The 16,659-nt window shown below is 42.6% G+C and overlaps 1 long non-coding RNA gene across 1 annotated transcript in view; it reads left to right on the top strand.

Annotated features, from left to right (window-relative positions):
* The window catches only part of LOC146704180 (uncharacterized), a 114,597-nt gene that overhangs the window by 61,846 nt on the left and 36,092 nt on the right, over positions 1 to 16,659 (top strand). The window contains exon 2 of the long non-coding RNA XR_014921140.1: positions 1,886 to 2,088. This is a non-coding gene — a long non-coding RNA (uncharacterized LOC146704180). The remainder of the gene's footprint in view (positions 1 to 1,885; positions 2,089 to 16,659) is intronic.

The raw sequence follows: 16,659 nt of genomic DNA, 5'->3' as shown, positions 1-16,659 counted from the left end.
AGATAGTTTTACTCAGCAGTTTTATGTTTGACATGCAATGAAAGCTAAATGTGGCTAATGGCTAAGAAACGTAGACTCGGCTTTTGGACTGACACTGAAGCACCTGCTTTCAGCTAACAGGACCCAGCTCCCCTCCCATCAGCACCATGGGGAGGAGAGAGTTTAATCATTCAAGTGAGGATATTCTAATGTTTTGTAGCTTGCACATGCTAATCGCTGCTCTCTCTTTTGTCTTGCAAAGCAGTGCCGTTGTTGATGTTGTTCCAGAGCCAAGTACATGTGCACAGCTTGTTTCAAGCAGAGAGAACTTTAAAGAATACTTTGATCCTGATTTACTTTTCCCTGTAAGCAAAATTGCCCAGAATTCATCTTCAGATTGGATACAGTATGTGCGTACTGATTCTGTACGTTTACTGGATACGGCTCCTTTGACTCTCTTTCCACAACTTATCTGCATATATATCTCACTGAGATGAGCAGGGGTCAAGGGTCAGGGCTAGGCCACCAGAAGCAGCTCGAAACATGCTTCACAGATTCATTTGGAGGTTTGCTGTGCAGCTAGCATGTTATTTTTTAACTTAAATTGTTTAAGGGATTTTAGTGGACGAGTCTTTTAAGGTCCATTCTTTAGTTTTTAACAGTTTGCCCAGAACTGTTAAGCACTGGTGGACGAAGCTAACGACGCGAGGTCATATGGCAGACAACGGAAAACAACTTGCATAATTAGACGTTAGAAAACCACTAAAAATATGAATTATTGTATAGAGTCACGACCACACCAAAACATTGGTTTGTACCATCTGTAGGCTATAACATATGTCCGTGAGTCGTCATGAGTCTTTGATCCTCTGGTTCCAGTGATGTTTACATCAAGAGAACGTTCCTCAGCTCTGCAATTTCAGACTGACGAGAAGGGTGTCTGTCTAAAATAGTCTTAGCATCTGTGTCACAGACCTTATCTGTTATTATTCTACATTTTATTGTTCTCTCTGTGATATTTCCCATACCGCTATCCTCCATACCGCATTACCGCTAAGCTGCCGTCTCATTTTTGGTTGCATGTGGTCAGTGAAGTCTTTTTGGCTCTTGGACACAGGTCGGTGACTCAGCTGCCACTTTTCGTCGAGTCTTAAAGATGTACGACGTCACTGTCAGATACTGTTGAAAGCATCTGTAGCGCATTAAAGGAAGTAGCAACTTGATTCCTGAATGTTAATCAGTATAAACTGTGTTAAATAAGAGGAATTCTGGTGGGTAAACAGCCGTCAGTAATTAGAGGGGAGGTGGAGTAAGAGTTGGAGACGACCACATTTGAGAAGATCTCAGGATGAGACACACCACAGACGTTGTCAGTTAGACTGGGGTTTCCTGCAAACACACATCTGCCACACTGTGTAGATCTCCGTCTGTGACTGTGATAAGAGAACTGCTCATTGACTGGCTTAGTTCTTTAATGAAATCATGTTATTTTAAGTTTAGTGTTACCTGACTTTCTAACCTTACAAATGACACTTTTATTATGGAAGAATTGTTTTCTAATATTTGGTAAGCAGGGATCAGGATGCACTCGCTGATCCAGCCTAGCCAGCCAGGCAGGCACTGGAAGGTCCAGCCAGACAAATGCTGCCCATTCTGTCAGCTTGCTAGCAAGGGCAGTGAGGTAGATAATAATTGGCAGCTTGATTGTGCCATTGCCAATAATGTCGGGGGGGCATCAGATCACCGTGGGCATCAGAAGTCCCCAACAGGACCAAGAGAAAAAGGCTCACACAAGAATGACCAGATGTAAAATAAGAATAATAATATTTCAGTGTATGAGGAATAAAAATATGTTTTTAAACCAAAATTCTAAATTTGACCTCTGCATTTTTTTCTTTTACCACAGACGCAAACACAATTCAAAAATCTATGAAGGTAAGAAGAATAATGTCACGCAAACCAGAGAGAAGCAGCACCAGAAAGGCCAGCAAGGCAAGAATTAAGACCAAAGCCTGGATCAGGCTCTTTATGGGATCCCTGAGTGACAGATACTCGGCTGAAATTACACATGGAGATCTCCACCCCACTCGAAGCTGTCCAAGTTTTAATGTAAGTCATTTTCTTTCTTTAAGTATTTAAGTCAAAATAGGTGTGAAAGAGATTCTGGTGTCAGATTTAGGGATGGGTACCGGTATCCGGTGCCATGATAGCACCAGTTCTGACATAAACCGTAGTAACCAGACCGAAAAGCAGCGCACATTTCGGTGCTTTATTTTCCTGAGCTGTGATACACTTAGGTAGGCGGGTCCAGGTACGTACGATCTTTTAGAGCAGAGCTACAGATTAAAAATGCCCAAGGCGAAGCAGTCAAAAGTCTGGCTGTACTTCACAGCAAAAGATGCAAACTCAGCAGCAACAAGTGCTTTAAGCTGATACTGTGATACTGTCAAAGGAGGTAACACCTCAAATCCGATGAAACACCTGGCGACGCATAGCGTTTTTTTTTAAAAGCCGAGAAATGCACCGTATTTGATAGCTTGCTGCGAGACCTCACACAGAGCACATCTACTGCGGGTAGAGGAGAGTCCTGGCCCCTAGCCCTGCCAGTGTAGCAGAAATGATGAGGATGATGATGCAGCAGCAGCCGTTCTTCTCTGCGTGAGTAGCTTAATGTTGTTCGTGTGTAATTTACGTTGAGTAGGCTAACCACGTTATTACATTAATGCATGTAAGGTGAACTAGCAAACACCATCATAGCTACATGCGGCTGTCTTCTTGTTTGATGGCAGATACTCCCTTCACCCTGGCCAAAAAGGCTAAAATGACCAAAGAAAAAGAGGGAAACAGCTAAACATGAGAGGTTTTTGGACAAAGTTTGTGTTTTTCCATTGTTTAAGCACCGGCACCATTTCGAAAGTATCGGTTTGGTATCGGATAAAACCTAAACGATACCCATCCCTAGTCAGATTTCACCTTAGCAAAATATAGACATCCACATGTAGATGGGCAGTAAGGCTCTTGATGGTGACTTATGCTATGGGCTTGAAGTTGGCCTTTAGTTTTGTCCGCCACATCCCCATTGAGTTCCTGATGAAGGCTCTTAGGGTCCTGTTGATCCTGTATAGGTCTAGGCATTCCAGGATTGAGTCATAGTCCTTCTTGTAATCAATCCAGGCGGTGCACCTAGTCCTGCAGTCCTGGCTCACTGGTACACTGGTGCAGCTGGTGTTTTGCACCTCTGGTATTCTTGCTAATCCCTTTCTGTGCCGCATTCACAGGGCTGGACTGGCCATTGGGCATACCGGGCATTTGCCTGGAGGGCCGCTCGTGATTTTTCGTTTTTATGGGCCGATGGGGTTTTATTTCTTTTCTTTTTTTCAACGGTATAAATGAAAGCTGGTGGATTGGCCAGTTGGTCATGATCGACTCTGGGCTGGACCAATTACAGCCGAGGAGGTCGGACTTTAAAGTTGAGGTGAAAAGGAACACGGTTTGTCCCGCACTACTTCAGCTAGAAAGTTGCTAATTCAATCATGAAACTGATCGATGATCAGCTGATCGGCTTTTCTCTCTGCGCCGGAAAAAGGAAACCAGCGGATGTCGCGCTAAACAACAGCAGCACGTTTAAGCTTGATCAGCTGTTGTTAGAATTTATTTAATATTAATTTCTAGTATCAGCTGATGTTTGCTGGAGCCACAGCTGTAAAGCTGCTGGTCATGATGTCGGTTTGGTTATGTGGTGAGAGGGAAACATGAAGATGAAACCAGGAGATGTCCTTACTGAACCATCAGAGCTGTGATGGAGAAACAGGTTTACCTTTAGGTGACATGAATGAGTTGAAGTTATGAACTGTTTCTGAGAGACAAATAACACCAGGATCCTTTTCTAAGCAGCTGACAGCTGGTAACTGTGCAGGGGCGGGTCTAGCAAAGTGTTGCCAGGGGGGCATGTAGGGCATTAACAGGGAGAGGGAGGCACAAAGAAATACTTTCTTATTCTCATTTAAAATGTCTCACTTTGAATAAATAATTATCTGAATCTTACAACCAAAGTTTTCATCTGATGTAAAATGTATAGAAATCCATTATTGTATTCAGTAAATATTAAGTCTAGTATATATCCTAGTAAGTTATAGTATTCTTTCCTTTGTTAAGGTACCATCTGTGCAGGCTGCGATTCCGCTGAAGAAAGATGTTGAATGAATTTAATTACTGGAGAAAAATAATAGATTTCTGTGCATTTATTTTATACGTGCATTAAGTTAAAATCGGTTTTATCAGTTAAGCATCTTGCTGGGAGTTGGCAATCCTATTAGTGAGGTATATGTAATTATAAATTAGGTTGTTTTATATTTTTGCTAAGTACTGTTTAGAATAGCAGAATCGTGAGGATAGTGAGGTTTAAGTTTATTATAAAGGCTTTATGGCTTTAATACCACGGAGGGCCGGTCACTATTTGGTGACCACTGAAATTGAGACCTCCTGTTTAGACTGTGGGAACTGTTGACAGGAAACCAAATTAACCAACATTTCAGCTCCTCACTGTGAAATAAACAGTCTCTGGGATGCCATGCAAACAACTCCTTCTGTAAAATATTAAAGAAATGAAGCAGCTACGGGAATGAAAGTCCACCTAACACTGTAGTGCAGGTGTATTAATTTACATGATTTTTGTGCTTTTGAGTGCCTTTAGTTCATCCATTGATACCAAAAAACAAATCTTCAATACCAGTGTGTCACCCTCTGACAACTAAGCCGACTTTGATGCAGCTGAAAATCCAGTTTATTACACTCTGCCTTCTCACAGTAATGCAATACTATTACTTACACTGACTTTGTGTGTGTGTGTGTGTGTGTGTGTGTGTGTGTGTGTGTGTGTGTGTGTGTGTGTGTGTGTGTGTGTGTGTGTGTGTGTGTGTGTGTGTTTAAAGGGGTACACTATAGTTGAGGCCTACAGGGGAGAATGCTGAACCTTAGATGGCTTGACCTTATTTTAGATAGTCATGGTAGCATTTTCTGAGCCACAAAATTGCTTGGCATCACTTACGTTAAATATCAAATTATAGGTCTTCAAACCTCAAACCAGTTATACCTTAGGTGCAGGAGCAGGTGTCACGATACCCTTCTTCAAGACATTGGTTGTTTCAGTGGATTTCTCACCTGCCACACAGGAAGCCTGGTTTCGATTCCCAGCCGGTGCAGGAGCTTTTTTTTTTTTTTTTTGAAAAACATCAGTTACCAACACAATATGTGCAGATATGAACACTTTACAGCTGACTGTAATGTTCTGGAAACTTGTACACATCCCAGGTCCCCACCGGTTTATGAAGTGCTGGGGCTAACTGTGCCCGTGTGCTGGGAAGGTAACGGAAGGTAACTTCCTGCTGCAGTAATACCGGGCTAGCTCATTTTTCTTTTTAATAGTGTAATTTTATTCAACTTCAGATTCAGAAACGATATGAATTTGGCCAACAGTTAGGGTTGCCAACTCCCTGAAAAATAAATAAGGGACACCTCGTGGCCAGGGCCGGGTGACCCAATTGTCTTCACCCTTCCCAGTGTGGTAGCTCTTTTTTTGTGTGTGAAATTATTTTTTAACCCTTTGACTTGAATTTGATTTAAGTAGATGTGTATTCTTTGTGATATGAACACATGTGAAACAAATGATCATTTAGCCATTTATTTTTAGCTCAAAATGACAACATTAACACATAAAACAGGTCTCCTTCTTAAACAGAAGCCTGTCATGCTTAACTTTTGAGAATATAAGTAAATCTTTCTTTAAAAGAACTCTGTCCTGCTTAACTTAAAATAATAGAAAACAATAGAAAGAAAAATATTCTTGTAACAGTGCACATTTAGTGCATTTAGTACAATTGGCTTCAGTTGAGGTATTATTTCAGCTTTTCTAATGCTAATCAGCTGCTCCTGTTTGTAAACCCACTTGTTCCCATGATTACACATCTTAACTCATCATCATTATTCATCTATGTATTACTTTTATGTATTAGTCATCTATTTGTTGTAATCATCTATCCTTGCAGTTGTTTATTACACAAAATAAATTATATTATCACACTTCTGGCCACATAGCGCTGATATTCACTGCACATGCCCATATTAACGTTTTCCAGCCAGGTGTTTTCCTTTTCCCATTCTTCCCTTTCTCTGAGGGGAACAAACATTGCTGCTCTAACGCTGGGCTCACACTGTGCGGTTTTAGGCCCATTTTGAGCCGATTTTTGAGTGATCGGACCGATTTTGGCCTTCATCGTGCGTCGTGTAGTATACGTGGGGTAACGAGAAGTGATTAACACCTCACGACCAGCTCCCGATCATCAATCGCTCGTGAGGTTCTCACCACAGCCGCTCACACTGCTCGCGCGCAAACACGTAAACGTTGGTGTAAAAGATGGAGCAGCACGGCTGTGCAGCGTGTGATCTGGACACAAGCGATGGAGGCACAACTTGTAGAACTTTGGAAAGCTCATCCGAGCCTTTTCGATGTGGCATCACAAAATTATCACGACCACAACAACCGTGAAAATAGTTGGATTTACATGCTGCTCAATCACAGCTGCCTGATGAGTGTTTTTCATTAGCAATTTAGCAAAGTTGATGGTGGTGGTGTGTCTGTGTGAGTGAGAGACGGAGAGAGAGAGCGCGACAGATTTTCTGTTATAACCTTCATTTTATGGACGCACAGTGTGAGCACTCAGGTCGCATCAGAGCATCGGGCCGTATAGTGTGAGACCTGCATCGTGACCTACCAACTGCAAGTCAATCGTGCAGTTTGAGCAGGAGCTGAATAACGTGACTGAAAAAAATTGCACAGTGTCTGCCCAGCATTAGGTTTACTGTCGTCCGAGACTTGCACCGCAGTGTCTGCGTTTGTTTCCCTGTTGGCCATGCTTCTTGTTGTGGTCATTTGTTGTCTTCCGGTATTTTCTCCGTATGCGACCTTTCCTCGACCAATGAGATGAGCGGTAATCTGAATTGTCATACTCGTAAGTGTGCTGTCAGCTCATTGGTCACAAAGCAGGAGAGGGGCTGGGAATTATGTTTTCAAACAAAGCGTTAATTCCATTAAAAGTTATAGACTACTTTTGATTCTCACTGTATTACGGGACAAAGTGCGTCCCTTATTAGCTCAATACGGGACGTGTACTTTTGTTTCGAAATACGGGACGATTCCGTATTTTAAGGGACGGTTGGCAACCCTACCAACAGTAGAGATTTTGACTATCCGGTCTTTAAGTGATGACGTGATAAATTTTGCTTCCACGTCCAAACTACTCTGCATTTATTAAGGCTACTGTTTGGTCCGTTTACAGCATCCTGCCATGCGATTGCATTTGTCTCTAACCATCAGGATCCTTCACGTTAACTTTTATCAGTGGAAAAAAAGTTAGCTTGTTTATATTATGCTAACATAGCTGTGTAGCTAGCGGTCACGTAGCACATCATTATATAGCAGCTAGCCCAACTTCAGTAACCCTACAAACGTCACTGCTGTTTAGTTTACTGTCTTCATTTATGTTGGAAGTGACAGCAGAGCCGTACGTTTGAATTTTCTCAGAAATCTCTCAGTCAGAACATGCTATATCATGTTTAGGTGGAAGCTAGCGAGCTAACTTCCTGCTAACTTCTAACTCCATTAAATTTCATAAATTGTGTTTTCATGGATGCCTGGATGTTAAACTTAATTGTTACACCTGGTAAAGCAGCCACGCTGATCATTTTATTACAGGTGAAAGAATTTAGACATTTTTTAACTCTCAGTGATGCTGGTGTTTGTTTGACTTTGGGACCTGCAGCGGAGTTTGGGCCCAGAGATGGCTAATAAGGTCAGACTTAAAGACCGAATACTGCTGTACCGCGATAGTGCATGTTGATGATGTCATCAAGCTGCGCCTGTTTTGGTCAAAAGCATCGCAGTGGCTGCAAGCATGGAGCTTACACGTGGGGAGGAGGTGCTCATAAAGAAGACCGGCGCGACGTCGGTCACATGCACCTGGTTTGGGTTTAAGCAGTCGGGTGTTAAGCAGAAAAATATCATCTGCAAATTATGCCGGGCGACAGTAATAGTGAAGAGACGAAGCACGTTTTGGAATATGAGGAAAACCCTGCACTCTCCACAAACGCCCAGTCAGTCAAGTGGAAAGAAAAAAGAGGCCCTACACACCAGCAGACTGATCTTTTCCAAAGGCACAGTTTGCACTTTATTTTAAACAACTTAGAATTTAGTGTTTTACTGATATTTAACTTTTTTATTCAAAAATTGTTGTGCATTTATCTTCATTTTTATTTGTAATGTAAGAACTTTGTGTTACAGTTTTTGGAAAAAGATCTGTTACATCGTAAAAATTATTTGAAAAGTTTTGTAATTTAAAAAATAAAAAAAACCTTTTGCACAATATATGTTCTTAAAACGGCATGCTATACTGTTCAGTCATTCTGACACACACACACACATACATATATATATATATATATATGAAAATAATATATCGCAATATATATCGTTGCTGCATATGCTTTGAATTACACTGCAATATGGATTTTAAGCCATATCGCCCAGCCCTATCTCCACCCATCACACCTGAGGATGATGTTAATAAAACCTGAACCAAACAACGCATGATGGGATAACATATGACAACATGTGTCCAGTAAATTGACCTTTTTCCTGAAACTCATTGAGCTCCTTGGACACAAATCTTTGGCGACTGCATTTGAGGTTTCCATCTTTGTGAGACAGACGCTGACAAGCCTCACCTTTATGTACGTCTGAGCTAATGTTGGACAATTAAAGTTAGCAACCGCTACATTCATGCATTCATTATGTTGCAATTTGTGCTGTGTTCTTACTTGTGTTCTTGGTTGAATAGCATTGTTGTGTTGCCCTGAATTGCAGCACTCTCCACATGACTTGTTCACCTTCTGTTGTGCAACACATTTAAATTGTGTTGTCTGTCTGTCTTTTAACACAGTGATGCTCATCTTCTAGCTGTGCGGTACAGGTAACAGCAGGCACGTCGTCACACAGTGATTTGTGGATCGCTTGGTGCACTTTTGCTTTGCCTTCTGTTGGAGAGAACACATAACCTGTGAAGCCTGAATATGCCTTATTTTGACAGGTTAGGACACCGACTATAACATTAAAGAGTTCACCATTAAGAACAGTGTTGGTGGTCCGTCTGCTTCACATCTCAACATAGAACAAAAGCAGTAGAATAACACATGAAGATGAAACCAGCTGTCAGAGGGTTTAATGTCAGAGCCAGACATATTCTTATATACCATAAAATATATGAAAGGTCAAAATCAAGGTCATTTCCACTAGGTCCTGTAAATAAAAGTACTTTGCTATAATAAACCGTTATTCTAGTGTAACTGTTTCATTCTTTTCTCAATTGATTTTTTTCTTATACTGAGAATAAGAAAGATTCTAAATAGAAGTAACTGACTATTAGATAAAGCACATTGTTGATCTGATTAAGCAACGTTATTCTGAAATGTGGTCAACTTTGTTTTTTGCTAGTTCACCTGTAAACCAGGTGCTATGAGCAACTCTGAAAGTAGAGTGTTTTCCGGCGAGCTGACATCATGGACTAAACACTTCAATATCATGTTTTTTAAGCTTAAATTATTCAGTTTGTCTACGTCTGCTCTCTTGTATGAAATGTGCTTTAGTGATGATTGGACTCGTGATGCTAAATGTAAATATATTTAGTGTCATATCCTCTCCATCAGCACTTTGTCTTTGACTGCTGTGGAGTTATAGATGTAACTGCTTGTTAAAAGCTTTAAAGCTCAATGCAAAAGATGTGAAAAATGATGTGTGTAGGTGGGAACACATTAAATGGAAAACAAATTAACGCTTACTGATGCTACTGTAGCAGTAATAAGGTGTTAGAGAAGAGCTTGTCAGCAGTGGTGACGAAATGCGTTCAAATGGCCCCTCTGGACATGACAAATAAAATGCAGGTGTCCAGAGGAAAAGATCCAGCAGTGGAAAGCACGATGGTGTACGTCAGGACCTTGACACGGGGAGGAGAACCTTTCCCCTTTAGCTGTAGGCTGTGCTGTTTATCTGAAGGGCAGGAATTCAGAGGAACAAGGGCACTGCAGAAACTAGAGGACTTTGATTTAGTAGCTAACTTATATACAGTCAATCTGCTTCCTTCTTGCCCACTCCTGAATGTTCAACACCTCAGTGCTGAGTTTCCCACCATCCTCATATAGTCTCCGAGAGTAAACAGCGCATAGACGTAAATAGTAACTCCCTTGCTGTAGTTTAGCTCACTTCCTGTTCACTTGCCCCTGGGCGAGAAGGCACAATGACGAACACCACCCACATTAGCTCCCCTAGCTGGCAGTCAGGCTGACGAGCAGGGTGACACGGGGGTCATTTGTTTCTGTCACGAGCACAGAAATAGTGTCCCAACTCCTCCTGGGGTGGACAAAGCAGGCACACATTCATTGGCCTGCAGCCTGGGCGGGATGTACTCTTGTTGTGATTACCTGCCTCTGCAGAGGAAGGGCTTTCTCTGAGGACCTATGGAAAAATGCTGCCGTCTGCCAAGCGCCATGATTAGCACCCCAGCCAGTTCCTGGGTCAGCTCAGAGGGCAAAAGTGTCTAGACCAGCCAGGGGGATTTCCACAGGCTCGAGCCTGAGCTGTAATTATTACTGCTAACAGCAGAGCCCCGACTCTCGGGGCCCAGTTGCACTTCATGCAGTTGTGCAGAGTTAAACTCCATTCAGTGTGCGGTGGGAGTCAGATCAGACATTGGCTTTACATATGGTTTGAATATTGCATTGTTAATGGCCCCAATTTTTCATTGAGTCGTGTTATTTGATGTGAGCAGATCAAGAGTTGGGCGGTTGGAAGCCAATTTGCTGATAAGTATCGAAAGTTAAATGTAAGAAAACTGTAGCTCTGGAGAAAAACAAACTTGATTGATTGGCGTTGCGTAGCTGTAGGGGGCCTCTTCTGCTCATTTCAGGATCTTCTGCCTTGTTTGCAGTGCTCTTACGCATCATTGTACTTTACAGAGTTGTTGTTGTTGCCAGCAAAAGCACAACCAGTTAATGGTTCGGAACTCTGGCTTATCTCGGCCATCAATGCAACAAAAGCTACAATTATCTACAAAATAAACTCACTTCCTTGATTGTTGGACAAATAATGCATTAAACAGTTCCAGATAAACCTCTGTGTTGCCAGCCCCTGTGGGGAAGGAGAGACTTTCAGGCCACCAGAACTGGAAGAGCAACTCATTGAGCTGCTTAGGAAGTGCTTTGGTTCCAGTGCTTCATAAAATATGAACACCTTATATAAGCAATTATTATTTGAAAAAACACTGTTTCATTCTTCATGAAAAGAGCTGCAAAACATGCCCCTGATGCTTTCTACCTGCCAACAAACTGAGCATTTCTTATATGTCAGCGTTTTTTCTCTCCCGGAGCCTTCTTTATATAGGCTCACATGTTATTTTTGGCTTTTTTTCTGACGTCCGCCTCCTCTCTCTCTGGCCCTTCTCCACGAGGGCCAAGAAAGCCTGGCACTCGCCTGAAGCTCTCAGCCAGTCCTGGGCAGCTGGGATCTGGGGGAGCTCCCTGCAGTTCCGCAGTGTGCTGGCAGCCCCCTTTCTCTTGCCCCCGCTACTTTTAATTCTGCCTTTTTACTCCAAGCCAGGCCCAGAATACAATACAGAGGAGCCCTGTGCTGGGAACAGAGACACACACCCTTAGGCGTGTACACACACATCCACACTTTTATAAACCATTGAAAGAGACAAGACCAAAGGCGTAAAGAGGAGCAGACGCCTCTCAGATGCTGGGCTTGGCTTCGTGTGGCACTCGACACAGACGGCTGCACACAAGATAACTGTTGTTTATTGTTTATGGAGGGACCCTCTGCCACACTCCGCGCTCTCTTCATCTGGAGACTCCTAAAGGCCCCCGGCCAAGAGCCACGGGGGAAAAGCAAACTGGAACTCTGTGTATCTACTGTATGTGTGCAAGTGTGTGACCGTGTGTGCAAAACGATCACACGTATGCAGTTGTGTTCACACGTTCAGCTGGTACGTGCACTTGTTGTATCTGGGACTATTCTTCTGCGACTTCCACGTCGAGTATGTGTTGTTTGTTCAGCGAGGGGTTAAGGAAGCCATGTTCTTCCACTGTGGTATTAGTCACAATAAAGTTATTACAGCAGGCCAGGGTACGCTTCCACTCGGACCTGACAAGTGATGCAATTCTACTATATTATGTAATAGATAAGTAATTGCACAGCCTGATTGAAGTACCTGCGGTTATTGAGCGGCACCTTATCATCATAGTGATATATCGCTAGGTTTCGCTTTCTTACGGTCAACGAGTGCTGCCGTAATTAACTTTTATCCTGGAAAGAAAACGTAAAATATTACGATGTCCGCTCCTCCCAGCCATTGTCCATGTGCTAAGCGATACTTCTCAGTCTGTGCCATGTTGTCAGACCATGAGAAATTCCTCCCTGATGGTGCATGAAAGCACTGTATTATCTTTTCACATTACCAACAATGTATCAAAAAGTCCATATTCGTCTTATAGTTGATATACTTTTTTTGGATGTCCCTCAACCTTTTACCAAAATGTGAAGTTGGTAGGAAAGAGGCTGCAGCTGGACAATTATCAGTCTAATGGCGGTAGAGCATGAATAGCCGGGTAGCCCTGGGCACTGTGAAAAGGTCCTGCTGACGACTGCACCGGCGGGGTCGCAGCCCCTCCGCGAAAGAGAGCGAGAGTAAACAGGCGTAATGGGGAGAGACTAAAAGAGACTTGGACTGTGTTCTTGTAAATAATTGCATTCATTGTTCTCTGCCACTGTTGGTTATGGTCACAAGCTGTTTGGTAGGCCCCTGTCTGTCTGGTGCTCACCATGAGCCTGGTGTCAACCCCTACGCCCGCAAGGGGAGCGACTTGTGCCAGGGGTGAGGATGCCAGCTCCCTGACCCAGTGGCCCTGCGTCTGATGTGCCCACGCCAGGAGCAAACAGTCCCTAGGCCTGCTCGGAGACTCGGGGCGTGCTGTGCGCATGCTGCTCCGCTGTTAAATAAAGCTGGTTCAAAGAGCACATTCTTGCCCCTAGCGCAGCAGCGAAATAGCAAGCTTTCTTGCTTGTAGTGTCAAAGCACCAGATTGTTTCACTTTATTGCTTTGCCTTTATCTCGGCTGACCCCGCTACAATCTGATTGGATGCACCGTGTTATTAGACTCTGTTGTTTGCTGTGGGAACAGCAGATGGCTTATTTGGACCAGATTACCTGTGCACCTTATCTTAAGTGTAGAATTCGTTCCAAGTGCTGAAGAAAGCTGTTTGTCCACATTGTGTATGTGGTGCAATAGAGTTGAGCTTATCTGGACGTTAACACCCACTCATACTGTAAACATCAAATATTTAACCGGTGAAAAACTGTTGTCATCATTATGCATGTTTTATTGACTGTACTGTGGCCATAATTGCTGTTTGAGATTGGCCATTAAAATCTAGCAGTAGATAAGACCGTTACTATGATGACCGCAGCAAAATTTTAAAGTGGAAGCAGACTGTATGAACTGTGAATGGTAGAGCCAAATGCAGACACAAAAGAATGTGGAACAAAACTTGATATTTAACAAAAGCAGAGCCGTTTAATAAGGCAGATTTTTTTTTTTTTTTTTGTGCAAAGTGCAAACAAAAGGCAAGACAAACTGATGAAAACTAACCATTAACCTAAACTGGGAGAACTAAACAAACAACATGAAGAACCCTGACATGACACGGGGCGACCGTGGCTCAGGGGGTTGGGAATCGCATCTGTAACCGGAAGGTCGCCGGTTCGATCCCTGGGCTCTCTGTCCTGGTCGTTGTGTCCCTGGGCAAGACACTTTACCCTACTTGCCTACTGGTGTTGGCCAGAGGGGCCGATGGCGCGATATGGCAGCCTCGCTTCTGTCAGTCTGCCCCAGGGCAGCTGTGGCTACAACTGTAGCTGCCTCCACCAGTGTATGAATGTGAGAGTGAATGAATAGTGGTATTGTAAAGCGCTTTGGGTGCCTTGAAAAGCGCTATATAAATCCAATCCATTATTATTATTATTATTATTATGACCCTGAACATACCTGGACAGGAAACATGGCGAGAAACAACAGACGACCTGCCGACGAATGAAAGAAAACACACAGACTAAATACACACAGGAGGCGATCAAGGGAAGTGGAAACACAAGGGGAAACAGCCGAGGCTAATCTGACATAACGAGACAAAGAAAGCAAACTTCCAAAATAAAACAGGAAACACCATGGAATGACGTAGACATGATAACACAAGCTGGACAACATGAACAAGAACACAACACAGAACACCTAAGTGAAACGTAACTAGACTTAAGGCAACCAAATGTTGCCTTAAGTCTACATTTGGTTGCCTTAAGGCAACCAAATGTAGACTTGACATATGTTACTCAACATATGTCAAGGAATAACTTAAGAACTGAAAACGCAAACTGAAAACGCTGGGTCAGAGACCCACGATCGTGACAGGAACACTGTGACAAGTCACTAACAATAATGATTGTTCGGTAGCTATCTGGTCTTTAAGTCTGAAGTTACTCCAAGCTTCAATTTAACAGAGTTAGAAGTTAGCAGGAAGTTAGCTCGCTAGTTACCTAAACATGATATTGCATGTTCTGACTGAGAGATTTCTGAGAAAATTCAAACGTACAGCTCTGCTGTCACTTCCAACATAAATGAAGACAGAAAACTAAACAGCAGTGATGTTTGTAGGGTTACTGAAGTTGGGCTAGCTGCTATATAATGATGTGCTACGTGGTAGCTAGCTACACAGCTATGTTAGCATAACATAAACACAGTGAAGCTGGAGAATGAACGCTAACTTTTTTCCACTCGATAAAAGTTAACGTGAAGGTTCCTGATGGTTAGAGACAAATGTAATCGCATGGCAGGATGCTGTAAACGGACCAAACTGCAATCAGGAGAACAACTGAGATAATCCATCCACAGGACCAAAGATGATCAAAGAGACAAATGTTACAAAACGGGAACGGTAATGTACAAATGTCTTATCTCTGAAGTAGAGAACAAAAACAAGCACAGCCCAAAACAGCATCACACACAACCTGTAAGGATAGAACTCAATCATGACTGTGGGGCTCCGGTAACAGCGACGGTGCCAGCGGTGAAGTGGAACGCACGAGCTGTGCTCGGCAATGGAAGGCAGATGCTCCCAGGCTCCTTCTTACCATCTACAATCACCGCTCTCATTTCTCCATCCGCTGATAGGTTTAAGAGAATTTGAAAAAGGGGCCTCCCTCACAAGGGTGACGTCTGACTTTACTATATGGAAAATGTCTGAGAATAAATGCAGACCTCTGTAACCAAGTGGAATTGGATCAAATCTGCCCCAGGCCACCGCGTTTGATCTGCAGCCCTCTTCGGTACAGCAACCCACATTTTAGTGAACAGCACATCAGGAAGTTATGGTATTTGGTCATGTATTAATCTGACATCACAGAGGGGGAAAACAATTTTCATATGTTGCCTGACATTATGAAAATGTAAGGTCTTGAATTCGTTCATTTATTCTCATCTTGTCTTTGTTACTGCTTGTTGGGAGTTTTTTTTATTTAACATCCTGCAAAACCGGTAACCAGGTTGGTATAATGGGTTTGTTTCTTTTAGTTTGATATTGTGTACATTATGCTGTTGAGTACTTGCATCTGTGGTACATTCCTGCACAGCCAACAGAATTTCTAACCCACCAGCTGAAGTACAACACAATGCTTGGATTAAATCGAGCTTTTTATATGCCTCTTGACATCATCCTGTTGCAAATAGCATGTCCTTCATATGTGTTACAAGAATAATTGTAGGTGGGGAATGTTTTATCAAGTTGACTGAGGTCAATCACTACACCACAATGAAGCAGAGATCAAAGACAAGAGGGAACAAAAACTCTATAGACCTACAGGTAGTTTAGCAGTTAAACTGGAAATATGAAACACTCACCCACGCACATTCAGTTTCCCAGCTAGTGTGGGATGATCCCTAAAGATGTGAAACTCAAACTGTTTTGTGTGTTGGTTTTGATCATGTGTTTGACATCAGATGATGGATAGGTGTTAAACGCTATGAATCACAGAGGAAAAGTTCTTTTATTTAGCAGATATACTTGCAGGTTGTGATTTTAAAGGTCGATAAAATAAATAATGCAACAAAGTAATGTTGCTGTTTATACGGCCAATTGCTCTAAAATGTGTCTCGAAAGAAAAGATGCTATTCAAATATCTCAGCAGCTAAGCAGTTGATAGATGTCTGAGATGGTTTTATCGTTGCATGCTATTAATTCTGTGCTTGCATCAGCCATTCCACAAACTCACATGAAAGTGTGACCCACTGCTCTGCTGTGGAAATGGCATCAGAAAAAATCGAACAAAATAAAAACAGATGGAAAGAGAAATGACTACAAGTGAGCGAGAGCATGCATACTCGCACCAAATACAGTGGCTTGCAAAAGTATTCGGCCCCTTGAACTTTTCCACATTTTGTCACATTACAGCCACAAACATGAATCAATTTTATTGTAATTCCAGGAAAGACCAACACAAAGTGGTGCACACGTGAGAAGTGGAACGA

This window comes from Copadichromis virginalis, linkage group LG7 (genome assembly GCF_057382275.1).
Source record: "Copadichromis virginalis isolate Kocher_CV1m ecotype Utaka linkage group LG7, C_Virginalis_male_GT1.1, whole genome shotgun sequence".
In the NCBI taxonomy this organism is placed as follows: Eukaryota; Metazoa; Chordata; class Actinopteri; order Cichliformes; family Cichlidae; genus Copadichromis; species Copadichromis virginalis.
This window is presented reverse-complemented; position numbering and strand designations above follow the sequence as displayed.